At 44.6% G+C, this 24,417-nt stretch overlaps 1 long non-coding RNA gene across 1 annotated transcript in view; it reads left to right on the top strand.

Annotated features, from left to right (window-relative positions):
- The first annotated feature begins 1,306 nt into the window (after positions 1–1,306).
- LOC148525103 (uncharacterized) overlaps positions 1,307–24,417 on the top strand; it is a 44,074-nt gene continuing 20,963 nt past the window's right edge. The window contains exons 1-2 of the long non-coding RNA XR_015878315.1: positions 1,307–1,365; positions 3,239–3,304. This is a non-coding gene — a long non-coding RNA (uncharacterized LOC148525103). The remainder of the gene's footprint in view (positions 1,366–3,238; positions 3,305–24,417) is intronic.

Raw genomic sequence — 24,417 nt, forward strand, 5'->3', positions numbered from 1 at the left:
GACATCAACACATATGGAACAGTATGTGAGAAGCTCAGATGAATTTGAGCATTTCTCAAAGCAGGTAAAGGTCCCCATACATCGGTTAAGGTTTTCCCCCTGTGAACATTTGCAATCTCTTAAGGCCCCCATAAATCTGCGACGTATTGTCGCTATGTAGCGTTGGGATCAGAAACGCCGATCCGCCTGTCGGAATTGCCAACCAGCGGCCATCGATGTTCCATGTTTCAAACATGTTGGATTTCAGCGATCCTGCAATGTATGGGGACCTTAAGAGATTGCAAATGTTCCCAGGGGGGAGCAACCTTTTCCTCCTGAGATTATTCCAAGTAGTAGTCATTCTGTCGAACAAGCACCAAGTCGACACATTTCAATTCTAGGGCCTAACTGTTATAGCCTGCGTGATGTAGGCATCGGTGGGTTCCCAGCGAGTCTGCCCGATGTTTATACTGGCAATCTTTTAAAAGTTAAAACGGGTTGCTTTTGGCTTTTAAATGATTGCCACTTTAAAACATCGGGCAATCTCACCGATGTCTGCATTGCTTAGACCACAGGTTCTCCAACTCGGTCCTCAGGACCCTAAACAGTGCATGTTTTCCAGGTCTCCTCACAGAATCACAAGTGAAATAATTAACTCCACCTATATATCTTTTTAAAACATGTCAGTGAGTAATGACTACAGTTGTGTACCTGCTGGGTGACCTGATAAAATGTGACCTGTGTGGGGTCCTGAAGACCGAGTTTGAGAACCTCTGCTCTAAGCTAAAACTCTGCCTAGGATAATACACAGATCCTCCAACCAAATCCTTTGTGTCTTCTAAAAAATATCTTGCTTTAGAACCTTCCAATTAATTTATTATTGTAATTAACTTTCTTGAATTCATTAATTGATATTTAAAAAGATATATATGAAGTAATAAATTCAGTGGAAGTCAGGGAAATAATAAATGGAAATTTGGGAAATCTGTGCCAGGTGGAAGAAAGTAATACTGGGAGGTCTGAATCCATGCATACGTTTTCCAGGAACATCAAAAATGTATGCTGCAGTACTCCAGATGGGGTTTTATGGATACGGGTGAACATTAGCTTTCTTGGTTCTCCAAGTTCTGTTGCAACATGCTAATATTGAAACAATATTTTATAAACTATCTATGGAATAAAAGCAAAGTGCTTTGCTGTGTAATGTTACACAGCTGTTGTGCTTCTTTAATTGTGTTTTGTTCTTATTGTAACTCCAGGATCAGGTGCAAGAGAAGCTTCTGTGTTCGTTAGGAATCATTCTCCAATATGTATAAATGGCTCTGCAGTTACCAGTATAAGTACACACATCAGATGAGGCAACAAACAGAAGGAATAATATGAAAGGTAATGCTCAGCTTTCCATTCTATTCAGCAAACAGAACATAAATGTAGATGCAGTCACTTCCTAGGAGGATCTTATTTTTTTTGTTATATTAGTTAACACTGTTTACTAAACGTGCATGTTGTAGACACAATGGCATAATATTAGCCCCCGCAGACCCTGCGGTGGCTTGGGGGAGCCAGTGTTAATGCAGATTCCATGAGTTCTAGCCATCCGCATGGAATCTGCTGAAAATGTTCCTCCAAAAATGTTCACCGAATAGGAGGAGACAGATGCTAGAGGTCCTACTTGTCCTCTAGCATCAGAGAAGCACAGCGAGTATAGCTGTACCCGGAAGTGCTGGGAACTCTGGCGCCGCCTGGGAAGATGCAGAAAACTGCACCTTCTGCCATGAAACTCCTGACAACGAGCATGAAACCCCTGGCACCAGTGGCCGAACTCCCGGAGACAATGGAGTAATTTGCTAGCCCAGAAGGGGGCACCCGGCTCCATTGTCACCTGGCCGTTCCGGGTACTGCTGAGGACATCCGTGACCATAGAGCACTCCGGCAGCAGCAGCTCATGGAGGTGGAGTGGCAACCAGCGGTGCTCCTCCTCCATGCTGAGGAACTGCATGGAGGAGGAGCACCGCTGGTTGCTACTCCACCTCCATGAGCTGCTGCTGCTGGAGTGCGCTATGGTCACGGATGTCACATAGCATGTGACCGCCGCAACCCGCCTGAGCACTCAACGCGCATGCAGGGGGGTTTCTGAGTAAACAGAACTCCCCCCCCTGCCCGCATGTGTGTCTGTAGTAGGGATGTGCAGGCTCGGATAGGTTCGAGTTTGCACGTGGAGTTCGGATTTTTCCCTCCAAAAAAACGGAACTCAGAACGAGGCAAAACGTCATCTTACATGGACGAACATCATCATTCCTGGACAAAAGACCAGGAATGATGATGTTCGTCCATGTAAGATGACGTTTTGCCTCGTTCTGAGTTCCGTTTTTTTGGAGGGAAAAATCCGAACTCCACGTGCAAACTCGAACCTATCCGAGCCTGCACATCCCTAGTCTGTAGGGGATGCAGTCAGGAAGCCGACGGTCGAAATGCCGTCCACCGACTTCCCAACTGTCTAATCCTGGCAGGGGTAATGATAGTCATCGATATTCCGACGCCTATCATTATCCCTACGCCGGGATCCTGACACCCGGCATACCAAACGAAGGTAAGCCGGACTGTGCACGCGGACATCTGCATGGAGGGTTAGGTTAGGGGCTACCAAGGGAGATTTAGGGTTAGGCACCCCCCGGGAGACTTAGGTTTAAGCTGCAGAGACAGGTGGGGGTCAGGTTTAGGCACTAAGGGGGAGGGTTAGGGCTAGGCACTAGGGGGGAGGTTAGGGTAGGCACCCCTAAGGGAGGGTTAGGGGGAGGACAGGGTTAGTTTTACTTACCTAAATCCCCTGTCGTGATCTTCATTGCTGCCGGTCTTCTGGCGTAACGATTTGAACTGCCGGCGGTCATAAATACTGATTCTGTCTGTAGAAATGTATGGAAGTGTCCTGTTACATACAGAAGTAAGAAGTTTGGTTTTATATTGTTTTCACGGCACCCCTAAGCCAAAAGTTTATGATTGAGGAATTCAGAAAACAATGTAGTGAAGTAGTAAAGTGAAGTAAATTGTGCTCCCCTGTCATCCTCAGGTTTAGTTATGTGGTGGGGGACAGGTTTGTGCTGCTGTTTGTCTTCATATTTACATTACATTGACCATAAATAATGTGACTTGGTGCTGGACCACCAACCTGAGGCACCCCTGCAAGTGTCCTGAGGCACCCCAGGGTGCCACGGCTGACAGTTTTGGAACCACTGATTTAAACCAATTGTTTTCCTTACAGCACAAAAGAAGTCTGCCCATAGGCCTACACGCACACAACAGCATGCGGATGATAGCAAGAGAGCAGGTAATTAGTGACAAATGTTAATTTTTGGGAGGATGTTGGCACATAATAAACACATGTTATTATCATTGCAACTCTCACACTTTATCAGCAAAGTGTAGACTGTACTAATTTGTTTTGCACTAAGTCTATCAGTAAACAAAACAATAAATATATGCTTATGGCATTTTAAAGCCTGTACACAGACATACTTATGCAAAACACACTAGTACTTAGCTGGGAATCGGTATGAAATACCGACTGCTGAATAGCCACCGGTTCTCGTACCAACGCCAGAAGCCCAAAGGGAGGGCATTCCGACAGCGTCTAGTGAGTAGTCTAACCCTACACTAACCCTCATTTAGGGGTGCTTAACCCTAACCTTTCCCCAGTGGTGCCTATCCCTAAGACCCCCCAGGGGTGCCTAAACCTAACTCTCCCAGGGCAGGGGTTGCCTAACCCTAACCCCTCGCCACCGGCGGCTACAACATAACTTTCCCTGGCTTACCTCGTTTGGGATGCAGGGTGTCAGGATTTTGACGTGGGGCTAAAGATAGGTGTCTGCATTTCGACGTCGGGATTCCGACGGCCAGCATTCCGGGTGCCGGTAATTTAACTGCATCCCCTTAGCTGACGTTGCATTGTAGTGGTTATAAAAACATCAACAATAAAGGTGTTTTTTTTAGTTAGAAGCCAAAATAATTTAAAAATGAAGTCCAGCTGTATTCCACCAAAGTTTCAGCAAAATAACTAACACTAATTAGGGAGCATGACCCATGAAGGCAAAATAATGTAAAAATTCTATTTATTGTGGAGTACAATGCCACTTGTTAGCTTCCTACAACACCTTCAAAATGTAGTACTGTTCATGAACATGTAGAAATGTGTATTTTAAAGGGATAAACTTACTCAATTCCCATCCTTAATTTCCGAAGAGGACCCCCAAGATGGCCAGCAGCCTGTAGCCATGGTGGGTTCTGCAAATGCGGAGGAAACACCTTCCATTTGCAACCCGTCACTCAAGAAACACCAACACTCCCAGTGATGGGAACCCCACCAGCCCTTCAGTTCAGCGACACTTCTGATCTGCCAGCGAACCGTGAGGAGCAGTTTTGGGCCACATGGTCACAGCACCAAAGTCAGCCTCTTGTCTCGGTTCCATTAGGCATTAGGCTCTCTCTAGACCAAAAGCAGTCAGTGGGTTAACCGAAACATAAGCAACCTCACAAGCCAAGCGAAGTGACCCGTGTGGCAAACACATTTGACTTATGGAGGGCAAATCAGAACCAGTTCCATGGCTCTTTCCTTCGGCTAATGGAAGATGATCAAAAATTCCACCAAGCCTATCGCCATCTACTGGAGACAAATACAAGTAACCAACACACATTGATTCAAAACTGAATACAAAAAAGTTGCTTACAGGGATTTAAATACAACCGTTTCCCAATTAGGCAGACAACTTATAGCACGACTACCAGAGCCCAGTTCGAACACTTCAGGGGGAAACCCCCCACAATCCACTCCTGTGGGAAGGCCTGAAAGGCGCGCAATGGGAATAGTCGTGGATCCAACTAGGGGAAGGCTGTAGAAAAAAAAAAAATCTAGACACAACATTTGTGAATGTTTGAAAAAAATCACAATACTCATTATATTTTCTTGTTTTCCTTTAATATTGACAATGTCAAAAGTTTTGATTTTTGTTTGAAAAATGTTCATAATAACTATTTTGTGCTTAACACACACTTTGAGTAAAACAAATTCAGAAAACGTTGGCATTTCGTTGTTTTCATTTTCAATATTTGTAAGTAATGTAATGAAGATTTCTTTGACTCCAAATCGACAAACAGCTTGGCAATAATTATAACATTGTGAGCTTCTAGAAATGTTCCAAGATGGGTAAAACATAAATAAGAAAAAAAACATTAATAAAGAATTGATTAAGTGTTTAGTGTAAGCCAAAGGTTCTCAAACTCGGTCCTCAGGACCCCAAACCGTTCATGTTCAAGTGAAATAATTAGCTCCACTTGTGGATATTTTAAAATGTGTCCGTGAGTAATGAATACACCTGTGCACCTGCTGGGTGACCTGAAAAACGTGACCTGTGTGGGGTTCTGAGGACCGAGTTTGAGAACCACTGGTGTAAGCCATATACTTACTGCTAATGTGGTGTTCAATAAGCTCTGCCTTACCTGCCTCCCACTTTCTGATGTTAGATTGTCGCCAGAAACCTCAAAATCCTCTGCCTGCTGACTGTCTAATACATAATCATGTTGCAAACGCAGATTATGTAAAAGACAGCAGCTGAGCACAATATCAGATATTTTAGATGGAGAATACAACAAAATGCCACCAGAACTGTCCAGACAGCGGAACCTAGTTTTCAGTCGCCAAAAAAAATCTGTAAACACTGCTCTAGTGGCCTTATGTGTATCATTGTACTTGTGCTCAGCAGGGCATTCTGGAAGCAACATCGGAGTCAGTAGCCAGGCGAAACAGCCGTTGTACCCAAAATCACCTTAAATACAAACATAGAGTAAAACCATGCATTAGTCATTAATAAACATACATGTGTGCTGTCATTAAAGGGTTTGTGAATTCATCACTCACCCAGAAGCCAACCCACTGGCATTTGTTCAGCTTCAAATTTATCATGAAGGGCTGAGTGGCTGAGGATAAATGAGTCCTGACATGCACCAGGGGTAACGCACCACAACACTCATTGTTTTCATGTTTGCATCACAATCCACCTGCACATTAGTGGAGTGTGTATGGTTTCTAATGAGTTAAATATGTGCACAGGTCCTAGGTGGTCTCAGCCCAATATGTGTGCAGTCAATTGCACCCAGGACATTAGTCATGCCTGCAATACGATAAAAAGCTACTCTGACTGCATGCCACTGTGACTCCTGGCTATGGAAGCATATAGAGATGGCAAGTAGAGGCTGAATGCAGCCATCACCTGTGTCAGGTACCTGGAAAAGGTGGACTGTGAGATCCCAATAACTATACCAGTGACAGACTGAAAAGTCCCAGTAGCCTGAAAGTGCAACACAGCCAGGAGTTTATGCAAGCCTGAGACAGAGCGTGAGCATGCTGTCTCAAGGTCTAGGTCAAGTTTGACTAGGTCATACCGATGAAGTAAGTTGTTACGCTTGAGACGGAACATCTGTGTTACTTCGCCATTGGCCAATGCGATTAAACGCCCTCTAAAAAATGAGGCCTGTGCAGCCTCCGCAGAATCTGCAAAACCTGTTGACCTTGCTCAGTTTCTTGCTTCTGGGTGCTTTCAGCCTGATGGTAGAGTCTCAGAAATCCCACAGCACCCTGATTCAAAGCAAAACTGCTAAACTCTGCCATGATGTAATCAGAGGAAGATACTGTGTTCAGCTGGCTTGTCTCCTTTTATAGGCATCATAATTGTGTGCACACAGTGAGCCTGATTCAGACCCGGTCGCAAGCGCTGAGCGCTCGCAACTGGGTCGATGGTGGCCCAGAGCGCATGCGCACCATGGAGCCGGCTCCGTCGTGCGCATGCGTGAGACCCGGATAGCGACGGGCAAAACCGTCGAAAAAAAAAAAAAAAAGACGCCATGATTCAGAGCGAGCGCTCTGTCAGAGCGTCCGGCTCTGAATCAGGCCCAGTGATCTAAAGTGGTTAAACATAAGAAATACGCTGACCAAGAGGTAGTTTATTTTTCGGCTGATTTAGTAAATACGAATTCTGGTAAATTCCCGTATATGTCTATGGAAAGTACGTCCATATTTAATCGATGGTGTATTCATTACTATTTGTGCTTTTGGCCAAATTTGATCATGAAACTCCATCGTATTTGTCTTCGGGAAGAACAAATCACACCTGTGTTTTGTCTTTTAGTAAATTTCCGTGTTTGCGAAAATGGGAAAAATACGCCGGTGATTGCAATCTCGGGCAAACACGGAGCTTAGTAAATTTACCCCTGTAACTTTGTTGCATTCATAGTTATAATTGGCACAGAAGAGCAGGGGGTCGCAAGTATCATGTGACATCACAATGACAAATTTGGATCTGTGAGCTGTAGTGAATGGGTTGGCATAAAATTAGACAACCTGTTATGAATGTTTTTCTGTAGGGGATGATGGGTGAAAAAAATTATTTTGTGAGCATATAATTTGTGCATAATTAAAGTCCTTTTTATATATTCAGGGCAAGGGCAAAACAGTGCATTGCCCGAGCTGAATAGCAAAATCTAGGTATCGGCCAGTAGACCTGCCACGTCCCCACTCTGCCTGTAATAGAGCCCAAGGCATGCACCCAGTGGGCAGGTACCAGATTGGTGCATGTGCTACTCTTTTGAGAGTAAAGCCAGGGCACCAGGGGGGAGCTGGGGCCTTGGAAGAGGGGGGACACCTGGGATTGCAAGAGACCGTTCACATCTGTGCCCATAGCGACTGCACCCCAGTTGCAACCAGTTTAGTTCTAAACTTGAATTGGGGTGCTGCAGGCTTCGTCAATGTACAAACTGCCATTTATAGGTCCCGGGTTTCACCATCTTGAACTTTATACTCTCTTTGACCAAAAGCCTCCTTTCCATCAGAGGACATTACCTCATGCTCCACCTGCACCCAAATTCACATACACACATAATCCTAAATGTTCCTATCCCAAACCAACTTCAAATTACTCCTCTCTGTTATAACTATCCTGTCCTAATGTGTCTGCCTCTTTCTACAACACTACATTCTGTTCAGTCCTAAACAAAATGCCTCACTCACCATATGCAATCCTCGGTGATCCAAACCTCAACAATGGCACACCACAGACCTGCTACCTAAAAATATTAACCACCACTGGAGAAAATATTGCTGCAAAGGTGATTTTCTTTAATATAAATATATCATATCACAACGTTGTCTATTTTCTTGTCAAGCAGACCTACAGTACTTCACTGCCTTAATATCTACCCAGTCTTCTATACCTGGCACCACTTTGCCACCTTCAAGTCACTTATCTGTCCAACTGCACTACCTGACCCTTTCTCCCTCACAGCTCATGTCTTTGCCACCTTTTTCAAAGACAAAAATCAACACCATTTGATGAGGTATCTCCTCGTACCAGGCCCACACCCCCACCCCTACCCATCTTCTCCTGCACTCCCCAGTCCACTTATACCCAAGGATAAAATCTGTGCTTTTATGTCATCTCATTACACCACATCCTGCTCCCTCAATAATACCTATCTTGAAATACCCTGCCTTGTGTCCTTGTATATTTGTCTATGGCACAGGTTCTAAAACTCTGGCCCTGATTTAGAGCCGGACGCTCTGAAAGAGCGCTCGCTCTGAATTAGGGCGTTTTTTTTTTTTTTTGTGCGGCCTCCTGGCCGCTCGCATAGCTGTGGGTGACCACTGCTCGCATAGCTGTGGGTGACCACCCACATCTATAGCGAGCGGCCAGGTTGATGGCCGCGATGGTCAAGACCAACGGGCTTGCGCCGAGACCCTTGTGGTAGGGTCTCGTGGCCGCAAGCCCCAGAGAGATTTCAGGTCTAACAGAGCCGGAATCTCTCCACTGACATCACTCGCGATGTCAGTGGGGCCTCCCCCAAATGGCAGGCGTTCTCATGGGAACGCCTCCGTTTGGGCAGCCACCCCCCCGGCCCACCCACCAAAGGGGGTGAGCTGTCACTCAACATCGACAGCTCGCCCCCTTTGGTGCGAGACCAGCAGCGACGGATTGCCTGTCGCTAGTCAACTCGCGCATGCGCATGACGGAGCCGGCTCTGTTGTGCGCATGCGCTGTGGGCCACCATCGACCCGGTTGCGAGCGCTCAGCGCTTGCGACCGGGTCTGAATCAGACCCTCGGTCCTCAGGACCCCAAACAGTGCTTGTTTTCCAGAATCACAAGTGAAATAATTATCTACATCTGTGGATCTTTTAAAATGTGTCAGAGAGTAATGACTACACCTGTGCATCTGCTGGGTGACCTGGAAAATGTGACCTGTGTGGGGTCCTGAGGACCGAGTTTGAGAACCACTGGCCTATGGCCTGAATTTCCCTACTTCAATTAGCAACCTCTCCCACTATCGTACTCCCTCCCTCTCCCATGTTGCTACCTACATATAGTATTCCTGACTACACCATTTCAGACTCTCACCAGTATTCAAATCTTTACACACTATCTGGAATTTCACCTCTTTACTAGAGTCTACTTATTTTAACCTATACTATTCACACTGATACGCTCCCACTACTGTCCCAGTCTCTACCCTGATCCAGTGTCGGACTGGGGCAAGGAGGGCACACCGGGGGAATGCAGTGGTAGGGGCCCATGCTTAAGGGGTGTGGTCATCCTCCAAAGGGAGTGTGGCCAGCCTCCACAGAGGCTTGGCCAACCAGTAGAGGGTGCATGATCTGGGTCCCTTTATAAATATATATAGTAAATAATGATAGTGCATGTATGATAATGTGCCAGATTGATAACTCCAATGCATTGTAGTGAATACACCATAATCCTGAGCATTATAATGTTACATATGCACAGTCTGGAACAGACCCCTAAAAGAGAGGGTGGGTCCTCAGGCAGTGGGGCCCACCGGGGATTTCCCCTGTTCCCCCGTGGGCCAGTCCAACTCTGCCCTGATCCATACCCACTCCTCTTGTCTCGATTCCATTAGGTATTAGGCTCTCTCTAGAGCTGACCCTCCCTATATATTTTTTTTTTAAATCCATTATATAGTTTATTGTCAAGAACAAATCTTATACAAGGGCCCCCTGCCACTACTGTACATCTGCCATAGTTTGCATATCACAGAATATAATTTGGATAACAACATATGCAGACTCCCTTGGTGCCTACAAACATAAACGCCTTTAACCCAGAGAAAGTCTAAAGGACATTAATATTTTCGTTACTAAAATTCCCATATGGATAAAGGTTATTTATTTATTTTTTTTAAATTGATACATACCTTTGCTTTGTAACACACTTGGTTACACATTTCCATGTACCTTGTAATTAAGACATCTGTTCACTAAGAGAGGAATATAAAAGAGGTGCATTCATCTGCCTCGTGCCATCTGCTACTTTTATGACAAACATTTAAAACTGTACAGTCAAAGCAGGAAAAGAGCACTTTGGTGTTAAGTGTAAGATATTCCTCCAGGTTATGTGTAATAATGAGACCACAGCTAGAACTGCTCATTTCTTTCTGTACAATTCTGCAAATTATTTTTTGTACTGTTCTAAGATTCAAAATTATTGTGGTCTTTTAATGGAGCTATCCACTCTAGGGCAACCCCCATCCACTACTTGCAGAGAACCAACAGCCTTTAGGTCTATTAAATAGGACTAGACAGATTGGGGGTAGGATGCAGCAAGCCAAGAAATGCGGTAAAACCCAAAAATGACCGCACTTCTCATATGCGCCAAGCCCTGGAATGCGATGCACTCCGGGACTTGGCTACGGTGGGTAACGCCATCTTCTCTCTGCAGAGTGATGATAGAGGTATCCCTTCCAGCACCCACCATGGCGTGCGCCTCCTACTGTGCATGCGCAGAAAGATGCAGAAGAAGCTTCTGGGTCATAGACCCGGAAGTCCCTCCACCGCAACGGGCTGCTCATACCAACAGAGCGGTCCTTTGTGGGGATCGTCATGCATATCGGCGTTACCAACGCTGGCATGCATGCGATGACCAGCGGAATGCATCATATCGCGAGTGCGATGAGTAATGCATACCACCCCGGGTCCCCTTGTGCAGTGGCTGCCTTGACATATGCAGGATCCAATCGATAGATAACCGGAGCTGGAAAGTAAACTGTACCTGTCATCACGAAATTCCTGAAGCCCAGTAGGTGTTTTTACTATGTGCCAGAATGTGGTGCTCTATCTTTGGTTATCAAATGATCCTGCACCGAGGGCTTGATACAGAGTTGTACCCTTTGCCGATGTTTTCGCAGTTGAGCGATAATCGCCAATCTGCATGTGCATCTGAATTACACGGCGCATGCGTCAAGGTACATTATCGTATTCACTTGCAGTGTGATTGACAGTCAGCGAGTGTTTGGGGGAGGTAATGGGGAGTGTCAGCAAGTAACGTAGGCGTGTCACAACCGGAGGAAATGTCACACCCTGTGACTGAGATCCCATATGCAAGGAATATGGCTCCGGCGTCTCAATTACCACGGCCATTCTGCGGAACTGTAGGCTCACCCAGGACTGCAACAATCAAATGATCTGCGACTGATGCCGTGTCTCTGTATGCAGATGCTGCAACACTTTACGCAGATGCTTGGATTTGCAAAGCCATAAGTGGGCTTCTCAGTACAATTTCTAATGGCTGTGACATTTTTGCATATTCTCGCAGCACATTTTTGATATTTTCGCAGCGGCATTAGCTTATGACTCTGAATCAGGGCCCCGAGTCAGGTACGCGCACAGTACCTGTACCCACCAACTGCTTGAAACCAAAAATTAGCACAGTCTCTGTATCCCTGAACACCAATAGCTACAATTTGTTATTTCGCTACCCTATGTACAGTATCCAGCGTTTCCCAACCGATTCAATTGTTAGCTCGTTTGGGCAGGGTCATCTTTATTGTTTTGTTTCAAGTCTCTGGGAGAGAGAGAACGTGGAGAACTTGCCCATAGCAACCAATCTGCTTCTGTCATGTCATAGACTGTGCTAGACAAATGATAACTGGAAGCTGATTGGTTGCTGTGGGTAGCTTCTCCACTTTAACTCTCATGAAGGTTTGATACATCTCCCCCACTGTTTATCAGCGTCATGATCCCCACAATGTACAGCGCAAAGTGAATTTTAGAAATAAAATATAGTAGTAAACATAACATTTCCTATATAGAGAAGGCAGTTCTTACATAGGGTCGTGGACCAAAGGTGGACAATCCCTTTAATACCCCACTCACTGAAGGACAGGAGAACATTTATAATACCTTGTGCATCTGGTTCTCCACAGAAAGGTTCTATTATATAAGTTTGGGATTTTCACTAGAGATGAGTGAAATATTTCAGACCGTTTTGGATCAAAAAGGTGTTTTCTTTACAGAATGGTGATGGACTGAGTAGTTGAGCAATGGCGTTCCACTGGTGTATGTCTGTCCATCGCTGCTTTGTAGATGGGGTTGCCTATTTCTCAAGCTTGTGAAAAATGTTCGGCCAATTTTCGGCAAATTGCCAAATTGATTTCCGCACAGAGGGCCTGATTCAGAGCCACTGGCAAATGCGAGCGCTCGCTCTGAATCAGGGCGGCCGCTTTTTAAAAAAAAAAAAACGGCCTCCTAGCTGCTCGCATAGCTGTGGGTGACCACCCACAGCTTTTGCGAGCGGCCAGGTGATGGTCGCGATGGTCATGACCATCGGGCTTGCGACGAGACCCTTGCTAATAGAGCAGGAAGCTCACTACTGACATCACTAGTGATGTCAGTAGGGCCACCCTCAAACGACAGGCGTTCCTTTGGGAACGCCTCCGTTTGGCCAGCCACCCCGCCTACAAAACGGGGTGAGCTGTCGATCAACATCGACAGCCGCACCATTTGTAGCGAGCCCCGGAGCAGTGCCCCGCCATCGACCCGCTTGCGAGCAGGTCTGAATCAGGCCCAGAGTACCTACTGCGCTATTTTCCTGCATTTAGTAGACTTTCAGTACACCAAAGCAGCTTCCAAAGCCATTGGCACAAAGATACAAAGATAATTACATGAGCAGCACCTGTTTCAATAACCTATGGCAGATGTAGACCAATCTCGCTTCATTAGTTATGTGTTTTGAAAAAGTAGTTCTGGGACACCTTAAGGATTGCATCCCAATGGGCTTTGACTACAATCAGTTTGCGTATAGGTCAAATAGATCCACTGAGGATGCTGTTCTTGTAGTTCTCCACACAGTTCTGTCATTTAGAGAATAGGCTATTGTCTGTGGATTATAACCCTGCTTTCAACACCGTTGTACCTGTTGTGCTAATTGGCAAACTTTCAGCATTGATTATGATGTGCCCGTGTGTAATTATTAGATGTTAGATTTTTTTGGCCATCTGCAGTCGGTCAAGATGGGTGATTCACTCTCATCTGAACTTATATTAAATACAGGAGTCCCTCAGGGGTGTGTTTTAAGCCTCTTTTCAGGTTTCCTACAGTAGACAACTGGAGATAACTGTTTGCTTTTAAATGGTCAGACAACTAAGGAGGTAGTGATCAATTTTATGAGGTCTACAAAAACACCAGCTTAGTAGCAGTGGACATTCCGAGTAACTTTAGGGTTACTCAGATGTCTGATGGTCTGTGTGATGTTATCGATGGTGATCCAATGCAGCGTCAGGGACAGCGCAAGCCTAATTTTTTGGAGTAAGCGAATATAGAGCTTGGCGTTGCTTTGAGGAATAAACCATATTATACACAGATAAAGTTAAAGCACTATCGGGCTTATTTATCAAGGTGTTTTTTCATAAAATTATTCAGAAACTACGATCTGACCCCCGAAGTACCAAACTCCAAAAAGAGAAGCTTTACAGAGTTTGGCCCCACTGGTTTCCATCATCCTCAGATGGCATAAACTGCTTTATGCCTATGGAGGCATTTTCGCAGGAGAGGGATCTCACTATCCTTCTCCCTCAGCCTATGAAGATAGGAGAGGGGCAATGTGAAGGATTATGAGACACCATGGAGAGAGGTAAAACAGACAGTAGGCCCCAGAATAAAGGAGAATTATTAGAAGGGACAGAGGATAGTGTTATAATTATTACTATCACACCTGCACCCACCTTGTCTATCTCCTGGGGCCCCCACCAGAACGCAGATTTCCAGGAGCCTGAAGGGCAGAGTGGTGTCCTCCACCACTGGGGGTGGCAGAGAACACAGCGGGTACCAGGTGGGAGTGTCATTACTAAAGACGACACCTCCAGCATTTGCATACCTTCTCAGATCCGCTAATACCGAAGACGCAGCACTGACAGCACTTGTGTCCACCTGTGTATCAGGCCCAATGTATACCTTGCTCTTTGGACAGTATCCAGGCATGATACAGGAGATGGATTTTGGATCCAGCTTGCTTCTCTTTTGGTTAGTGATGTGGGTATACGCCTTATACCCAAGACACGCTTTATACCCAAGACACCGAGATCACTGACACTTGGCCTTTTATCTGGACCGCACCTCCAGAGGTGTTTTACCTTTTATAGCTACAATGGGCACAATATTTCAGGTATACTGCAGTTAGTACAGCCTCTGTAAAATCTTTTATCACTTAGCATAGTCCGTGCTATTGTAGCAATTGTGCGGTTTGCCTGCTCGCTGATGCCATTATGCTGAGGTGTGTAGGCAATTGTTAGCTGATGTTGAATGCCCTTCCTTTAGAAAATGACAGCTAGATATTTTTTTCTCTTACGCTCCTCCATTTGTCAGAGCTCAGAACTTTTCATTTTAGGCCTGTTTGAGTCTCCACTAGACTTTTGTACTCAGTGAGTTTCTCTATTACTTCATTTTTGGCTTTAATGAAGTATGTGTCATCCTTGTAGTGCCAAGGACTGGATTTGAGAAGCACTGGGTGTAAGTGTCTCTGGTGCACATGTGATGTAAATCTGGCGCATGTGGTGATGGTGCAGATCTGCTGCATCTTGTGATTTGTGAAACTTTTTGATTCTAATTGTGCATACTCAGCATCAGGCCCAATAACACATAACTAATGACCTTTTGGCTTGGCACTGCAGAAGGCATACACGACAAAGGTGAGAGGGTCTGGAGGCGTGATTGCGCTATTACTGGTATTGTAAAGCAGGGAGCATGTGAATTGCATCATTGGCCCCCTGTAGACTTGTCCACCTCTCTGGGTGGCCGGGAGCACGACAAGATTTTCGGGGGCCTTCCGGCCGTTGCAAATGCCTATGAATATAACACAAGCATGAAACATTACAGCCAGACTAAGGGGGGAATTCAGTTAGACGCGATGAAGCAAAAACTTTAAGTCGATGAAGTTTTCGCACACTTCGTTTTCTTTGGTGCGATATTTGCACTTTTTTTTTTTTAATAATTTGTTTGTTGAAATATATATATATTTTTTAACACATTATACAAAATTACGTATAAAATACAACATAAGGGGGATAGAGGCCAGTAGGGCACAATCAGCTGCACAATAAAACTGAGAAATAATCCAAAGTAGAGAATAATACACAAATAGAAAATGTGAATAAGTGAATGGCTAGAGTGACTGAGGAAATTCTCTACAATATTGCAGTAATCTTATTGCTGACCTAAAAACAAAAACTATGTAAAGGTGAAAGGTGATTAGTGTGGAATAGGAAGAGAGCAGGGGTGAAGATATAGAGTGGTGAGAGGGGGGAAGGAGGGTAGAGGGGGCCAGTCGATGTGAGTCACCACAATCCAAATATCAAAGAGCAAACAATCAAAAAGCTAAATCGTGTTTAACGGGGGTTCGGCCTCAAAATGAATGGTCCATGGAGTCCAGACCTTGATTAGGTGGCTTGGGGTGTCGTGTAATACAGAGGTGATCCTTTCCATTCTGTACACGGATCAGATCACGTTAATAGCAGCTGAGAGGGAGGGAGGAGTGGGTGATTTCCATTTGGAGGCTATGTGGCATTTAGCTGCATTCAGAAAATGTTTTATTAGCTTTTGAAGTGGGTGTGGAGCCTGGGGTATGGGCCGGGATAACAAAGAATGAAGCGGAGAGTTAGGCATTGAAATTCCAGTAATATACTTAATTAAGTCATGGAGTTTTCTCCAGAAGGGTTGAATGTGAGGGCAAGACCACCAAATGTGCAGCAAGGTTCCTCGTTGGCCACACAAGCGCCAACATAAATCTGAAGTGGAAGGATAAATTGCGTGTAGACGGGTAGGAACGATGTACCAACGAAAGTAGAGTTTGTAAGTTTTTTCTTTTATTCTTACAGAGATGGAGCTCTTGGCAATCTCCAACCTAAGTTCGGACCACTCCTCAGGGGTCAAAGTCTCGCCTGTGTCATGTTTCCAGGAGAGCTCGTGGGCCTCCTTTGGAGGTTGGTTGTGTGATAGTAGCAACTTATAAATGGTTGAAATAAGACCCCTAGAGGCTCTAGAGTGCCTACATAAAGATTCTATGGGAAGACAAGTGATGGGTGGAGAGTTTGTCGAGAGGGAATGATAGAAATGGTGAATTTGAAGGTATTGATGAAAAACTTTATGTGGGATGGCGAACCGAGTCTGTATGCTAGCAAAATCAGGAAAGGTACGCAATGGAGCAATATCGAGAGAAAAGAGAATATTTTGACAGGTCCAGGAATGGAATAAACGGTGATTGATACCAGGGGGAAACACAGGGTTGTTCCAGAAGGGGGTTAGTAAGGGATGGAGAGAGCGAAGACTATAAAATTTAGTGCAAAAGTCCCATATACATATAGTGAAATGGACACTCGGCAACAAAGTAACGGAGGTGGAGCGATTTTTAGGGGAGCACCATAGAAGGCTGGATGGGGAGTAGACAGATAAAATATCAGCCTTTATAGTAGTCCAAACCCTTTGTGCGGGAGGGGCATGCCACTGTATACACGGGGCAAGGTGCATTGCCTGAAAATATTTAATGAGGTCAGGAACCCCAACACCGCCTGGATGTGTGATGTTTCTGAAGGAGGCGCAACTTGACCCGTGTTTTTTTTCCCGCCCAGATAAAATCTAAGAGGTTTCTTTGTAGGTGTCTGTGTCTTCACAGGGATAGATATTGGGAGTGTCTGCCAAAGATAAAGAAGACGGGGTAAAATGTTCATCTTAACTGCTGCCATGTGACCGAACCAGGATATGAATTGTTTATTCCAAACAGAGAGATCAGCTCTGATAGAGGGAAACAACCGAGGGAAGTTGGCTGCATAGAATTCTGAATATGATCTAGTGAGATAAACCCGGAAGTATTTAAGTTTGTGAGGCTGCCATCAGAATATGTAATGTTGCTGAAGAAATGTGAGGTCTGCTAAGGGAACATTAAGGTCCAATATTTCAGATTTGTCGGCATTTATTTTGTAGTTAGAGTATCGGCTATAGGAATCTATTTCTTCAAATAAGCATGGAAGTGAGTGTTGAGGGTGAGTTAAAGTCAGGATCACATCGTCTTGTGATCCAATCTGCCAATAGTGACACCTGAGATGTTGTTGTTTAATCTGATTCTGGCAGCTAGTGGTTCCATCACTAGAGCAAATAAGAGGGGAGAAAGTGGACATCCTTGACATGAGCCATTGCCTATGGTGAAAGCTTCAGAGGATAAGCCATTCATCAGTACCGAAGCAGAGGGATTAAGGTATAATGAGGAGATGCCATTAAAAAAAGATCCGTCGAAGCCCATACAGAGAAGGGTTTGATGTATAAAAGGCCAGGCTACTCTATCAAAGGCTTTTTCGGCATCGAGAGCCACCACCAGTGCCGATAAAGAGCATTTCTGTTGAGGTGAATAAGATCAATGAGACGACGAGTATTGTCTGCAGCTTGTCTATTGGGGATAAACCCCACTTGGTCCGGGTGAACCAGGAAGGGTAAGAGTGGAGCCAAATGGATAGCTAGCAGTTTGGCAAACAGTTTTATGTCAACGTTTAGAAGGGAAATCTGTCTATAATGACCCATTTCCAGAGGGACACGATCCGGTTTAGGTATCACAATAATGTTAGCTCTGGTGGTGGCTTCTCCAAGCGAAATACCCTCTAAGAGTGAGTTAAATAATGATTGAAGCATAGAGAGTAGATGCTCATATAGCTTTTTGTAATAGAGACTAGTAAAACTGTCTGGGCCTGGTGCAGCATTGCGACGGAGCTGCTTAATGGCCTCAGTTATTTCTTCTACTGTAATGGGGGAATTAAGTGCGGTAAGTTGAGCCATAGACAATTTAGGAAGAGAGCAAGAGCTTAGGTACTGGTGAATAGCGTCTCCCGATGGGGGTTATTAGGTAATGGAACCATCTTGACATTTCAAGGCATGTATACGATTACGGGTGCGTTTGGCATGGAGCCTGTGCACTAAAAGTGAGTCTGCTTTATTGGATTTCTCATAAAACCGCTGTGGGACCCAAAGAAGTGTGTTTGCAGCTTTTTTATATATAATTTGTGAAAGTTGTCCTTTGGTAGCAAGAATTTTCAAATATGTACGTTTCTTGGGGTTACATTGATGGAGTTGAGTCAGGGAAGTGAGGGCATGTTCAAGTTCCAAGATACGTGCAATTTCAGTTTTACGTTGGTCAGCTGACATACTAATAAGGTGTCCATGGATAGTAGCTTTATGGGCCTCCCAGAAGGTAGAGGGAGTTATGTCAGGAGTAGCATTGATGGTATAATAGTCGGTCAGGGCTTTTTTGAGGTCATTTAAGTTGGATTGTTTTTAACAATAACGAATCATTGCAACACCAATGACGGGTGGGACTGGGTGATTGTGGGATGGTTACTTCTATTTCCACTGCCGAGTGGTCGGACCAAGAAATGGGGAGTGTTTGAGCCCCGAGGAGTGTCTGAGTGGATGCATGGTCTACAAAGAAATAATCAATGCGTGTGTATAAATCATGGGGAGGGGAATAGTGAGTATAGCCTCTTGCTGAGGGGTATAAGACCCGCCATGTGTCATAGAGATCATGGAGAGAAAGCTGTGAAAGGAGATTTTTTGAAAGTTTAGCATGGGCTGGGAGGGAGGCACCTCTGCGGGATCTATCCAGGGAGGGATTGAGAGTGGCGTTAAAGTCACCTCCTATAATTGTAAGACACTTTAGAAGACGAGCTATTTGGCTAAAGAGAGAGGAGTATAGGGAATCTTGCTGCACATTAGGGACATAAATGGAGGCAAGTATAATGGGAGTTTGATTATAAGTGCCGGTAAGTATGATGAAACGACCGTGTGGATCAGTGTTGGAATCCTGGATAACAATAGGAAGGTCACGGTGTAACATAATAGTAGTGCCTCTGTGTTTGGCTGACATGGAGGAATAATAAACATGGGGATATTGTTTACATGTTAGGGAAGGATGGGGGGCTTTCAGGTGGGTCTCTTGCAACATGACAATGTCAGGCTTGCGCCATGAGAAATATTGGATAGCCATGGTACGTTTAGTAGGGGAGTTGAGGCCATTGACATTAAGAGTAAGGATCTTTAATTTCATGGTGGCTAAAAGAGGTTTGAGCAGAAAAGAGATATGGACACACACACCGACTGGGGGATAGAAAAAGATGGGAGCAAAAAGGAGATGTAATAAAAACATATGAAAAAGAAAAGAGAATAAGGGGATGTAGAGGACCCGTTCCTAAGAAAAGGTTGGGTCTATCACGGAAATGAAAGGTGTCGTGGAGACACTCACACCTTTCAGAGGGGAGCGTGGCACAAGCTCAGTAGGAAATAGTGAAGAAAAAGCATTAAGGGGTGTTGTTGTGAATGGTGACCAAGTGGTGAGAAGGGATAGGAAAGCTTGGAAAACTTAATTAGGTATAGTGTGGGAGCCGCTGAAAGGGACAAATAAAATAGAACATCAAGTGTGACTGAATAAGACTCGCCTTAAAGAATATAGAATAAATAAAAATAGAATAAATAAAGAAATAAAAATGATGGCTTAGTGATAAGACATATTAAAATGAAATGTAACTAACATGACTCTGTACACTTGAATACATAAATACACATGAAAAACATTAATAAAGCACGAAATGGCGTTAACTAAAGAGTGTAGTATATAGGTAAATATTTAGATAGTGTCAACAATTGTAATGTCATAAACAATGGTATAATTAGGTTGTCGTTGAATTATATAAAGTGTGACCTAAGGATAGGCCTATATATCGTATTTCACACTACTTAAAGTGTATTATAAAAAAGACATATGTATAGAGTTAACAAGTATTTAGTAATAAACAATGGCATATATAAAACAGTGTTAGTAGGTCATCGTAGGATGATGAAGAAAGCATATAATCGGAACTTAGAAACACAATACCCCAATACCAAATGGTAAATGGTATATAATGGCAAGTACGTTATCTCAAAGGCATAGTTACGTGTCTAACATCCAGTGTAGGGAGTTGTCAAGCTGTAGATCATTCTGAAGTGGGTGCGGAAAGACTGGGAAAATCATTCTATTTCCGTAAGGCCTCAGGAAGTTCATCTATGATGTCGAAAGTTTGAAGGAGTTTGTATCCTTGAGTGGAAGTCTTAACAACATGCGTTGTACCATTTCTGGTGACGAGGAGTTGAAAAGAGAAGCCCCATTTATACTTAATGTTATGATTCCGAAGTGCCTTTGTCACATTGACAAGATCTCGACGCTTCTGAAGCGTTGATTGAGCAAGGTCTTGAAATATTTGGAGCTGAAAGCCAGATTAGGAAACTGGTCTTTAGTCTTGAAATAATGAAATCGTAATATGACGTCTCGTGGTGGCTGATCTGGTGGTGGTTTGGAGCAGAGGGCTCGATGAGCTTGATCCAAAAGGACGAAGTCTTTGGAAATATCCGGGACAAGCTAGAAAAACAGGCCCTCAAAGTAAGCCAACACTGTTTCAGGTATGTTGCGAATAGGAATATTATTTTGTCTGTGGTTCTCCAAGTCCTCAAGTTGATCTTTCTGGGACTCTAGCTCTGCTTTTAGATCGGTGAACTCTTGTTCCATGATGTTTTGGAATTGACATACCTCCTCCATTTTGTGCTCTAGAGCATCATTACGGGAACCCAGTTCGGCAATTTCCGACCGGAATTCTGCGAGAATAGATCTCATTTCAGATTGAATCATTTTGGTGACAATAGAAACAATATCTTTAGGAGAGAGGGTAAAATCAGAAGGAGAGATATCATCAGGATCTGACACATGATCGGAAGAAGGGGATTGTCGAGCAATAGACCCTGATTTTTCCCATGCATGGAGGACGCTAGATTTAGGAGTAGCAGCAGGTCTACGTTGTCTTTGTGACATGGTGAACGTTGAATCAGCTCCACAGAAGGGTGATGTAAGCAGTCATATTCAAGCACAAAGCAGTTCTGGAGTGTAGGTCCACAGACAGGACTCCCTTAGAGAAAGGATTGATCATAAATAGACTCTCATTGAAGGGGCAGGTTAACCCCACTCACACACTATGGTCAGGGTATCACTTAGAGCATAAGAAGCATATTGTATGAGAGCAGTAAGGCATTATGTAGTAAGAGAAAAAAAACTCTGGGCCTGATTCAGACCCGGTCGCAAGCGCTGTGCGCTCGCAACCGGGTCGATTGTGGGCCAGTGCGCATGTGCGAGCCCCGGAGCGAGCGCAAAAAGTGCTCGCTCCGGGACTCACTACAAAAGGGGCGTCTGTCGATGTTGATCGACAGCTCCACCCCTTTTGTAGGCGTGGCCGGGGGGGGTGGCTTCACAAACGGAGGCGTTCCCAAGCAAATGCCTGACGTTTGTGAGCGGCCTCACTGACATCACCAGTGATGTCAGTGAGAGAGCTTCCGGCCCTGTTAAAGCCGAAAGCTCTCTGGGGCTTGCAGCCACAAGACCCTACCACAAGGGTCTTGTTGCAAGACCGATGGTCGCGATGGTCTTGACCATCGCGACCATCATCTCGGCCGCTCGCATAAGCTGTGGGTGGTAACCCACAGCTATGCGAGCGAAGAGGCCGCAACTTAAAAACCAAGCGCCTGCTCTGATTCAGAGCGAGCGCTCGCTTTTTGCGAGTGCCTCTGAATCAGGCCCTCAGTCTTTAACTGCAGCTTAAAGGTAGAGTGGGCTAAATAGCAGACAGACTCTCCACAACAACAGCTCTGACCTGCCTTAGCAGAAATTGAGAGGTAGGGGGGTTGAGGACCAGCTGGGGCTTCTGGTACCTTGCAGTGTCCCCGCTATGGAAGTATGCCAGTAAGGCTAATGGTGAGATCCGCGGGTGGAGGTAGGGGGACCCACACGGAGGTTGAGGGCCAGCTGGGGCTTCCAGGTGATAGCCTACAGCGTTCCCGCTATGTAAGGATGCTAGCCAGGCTGAGGGTGCGGCCTGCGGGTTGGCGGAGATAGCCAGCAGTTGCCGCCGTGTGCGAGCCGCTAATTGAGGCTCCGGCGTGTTGCTAGGCCCGATGCGCGGAAGTCAACCGCGGGAATTGGAGTCAGCGGTAGCAGTCTCCCAGTGACAAGGGGAGAGTGGGTGGGAGCTGAATCGCTGTGTTGGGATGTGAGGGAGGCTGGTTTTGGGCCGTTGGAAGCAGGGATGATGGGAGCCGCAGAGATATGCATCCTGCTTGATGAGCTGCTAAGCCACGCCCCGATATTTGCACTTCTTTTGTCTATGCGTACTCCCGTTTTTCGCACTATCCTATTACTAAAGATGCAAAAACGCATTTGCAGGAAAACTGTTAGTGGAGTAACCTGCAAAAAGTACAGCTTGAAAGTTAGCAATATATAAGTGAGGTCTGACCTGCTGTAAATGTGCGAGTGACTCCGATGTACTTCGCTGTTACCGATGTTTTGGCTGGATTGCAAGTTATTACAGATGTGCGAGAGGGGAAGTGGAGAATCTGCATGTGCGAAAACTTTGGCAATAGGATAGCACGATACGCATGTTTGTGCGTAAAGTTCGCACCTGCTCTGCTTTTCCTGGCTAATTGAATCCGGATCTAAATCATTTCTTCAACATATAGCAGATAATCCGGTTGCTGTCATTTGTCAATTACGTTTGTAAAAGTGATAAAATTTGAATATAGAAAAATGTAAGACAAGTGACGAAGACAAATACTTGGCAGCAACTAAGTGTAATGTCAAACCACATGAAAGCAGAATAGAGTGTCACGGTTGTGTTAATACCATTATACAATATTTAATACTGTCATACAATAGTGATGATGATGGTAATGATACTGTTAAAGATAATACCCAATGTCGCAATGGGGGTGTCTGGAGAAGCAGATAATATGACATAGAAAATATGATAAATAAATTTTACAATCCAGCATTCTTGCAGGGGTGGTGGGGTCAGAAGGGACCAAGAAACAAACAAGTCAAAAGTTTGCAAAAAAACAGGGTCAGAGACCTGGGAATTTAGTCCTGGGATTACTCTTTCACACAGGGAAAAATCCTGGGTTGTTTAGCAAATTACCAGGTAAAAGTGAATTACCCGGTAATTTCATTTTCAGTGTCAAAGGGGTATCAAACAGAAAATGGCAAAAAAAACCTGGCATGCAAATGCTGAGTAAAAGCCGGGTTTTTTGCCATTTTCTGTTTGAAAGTGGTATCAGTGTGGGCTGGTAAACATTCTATATAAGCACCCCATTTTTTTTATAAAATGCCAAGGGAGAAGGGGAAGCGTGAGATCCAGTGCTGCAGGATTAATTGTCTAGCCAGTATAACCATAACTATTAATGGTGATCTCCACGCCCCAATGAAGAATCTACTTCCCAAGAGAAGTCAGCGAATAAATTATATCTTTAGAAATAAGACCCAAGAATTAAATGACAAATGTCAAATCATATGAAAAAACTAGACAAGACTATACCAGTCCGGCCAACCCCAAAAAATGTTTTTTAAAAGCATTGGTGTAGTGTACAAAATTTCAGAACAGAATGTATCTGCATAAATTCTTTGAAAAATAGATTTTGCAAAACACAGGAAAAAATATCCATAATACATTTATAGCAGACATCCAATTACCACTCCCTATAATTGTATTCAATAGCGTTGGGAGAAAGGTTATATGGGACAGGGATGGTTCTACAGTATATATGAATTGTCACTACAAATTAAGAAATCTTCTTGTGGTTCCTGCAAATTGGCTTGGCAGAATATCCAGCAAGAGGCTGCTAGGAGCTGCCAGAATGTGTCTGAACATATTTTACACCTGCCAATGAAGAAGCAGTTAAAGGACAAATATGCAAAAATATATATTTAAAATACGTTTGACTAGTTTCTGGGCACCTTTTTGTTATACATCTGTCACTTGTACACATCAGCTTTGTGGTGGGTGGGAATAGAACAACCTTAGACAGAAGTGAAGCCAGGCTTTCTTTCACCCAGAGCAAAAACTCTGCTCAACCCATCCTCCCCCAATACAGACACACACCTACATAGACATGTTGTTATTAGGGATGTGCGCCGGACCATTTTTGCCGGATTTGGATTTGGTTCTAATTCGTCGTCCGGCTTTGGATTTGGATTTGGATTTGCCAAACTGCGGTGACTGGCTTT

Source organism: Taudactylus pleione, unplaced genomic scaffold (assembly GCF_031769625.1).
Source record: "Taudactylus pleione unplaced genomic scaffold, aTauple2 ptg000113l, whole genome shotgun sequence".
Lineage (NCBI taxonomy): Eukaryota > Metazoa > Chordata > Amphibia > Anura > Myobatrachidae > Taudactylus > Taudactylus pleione.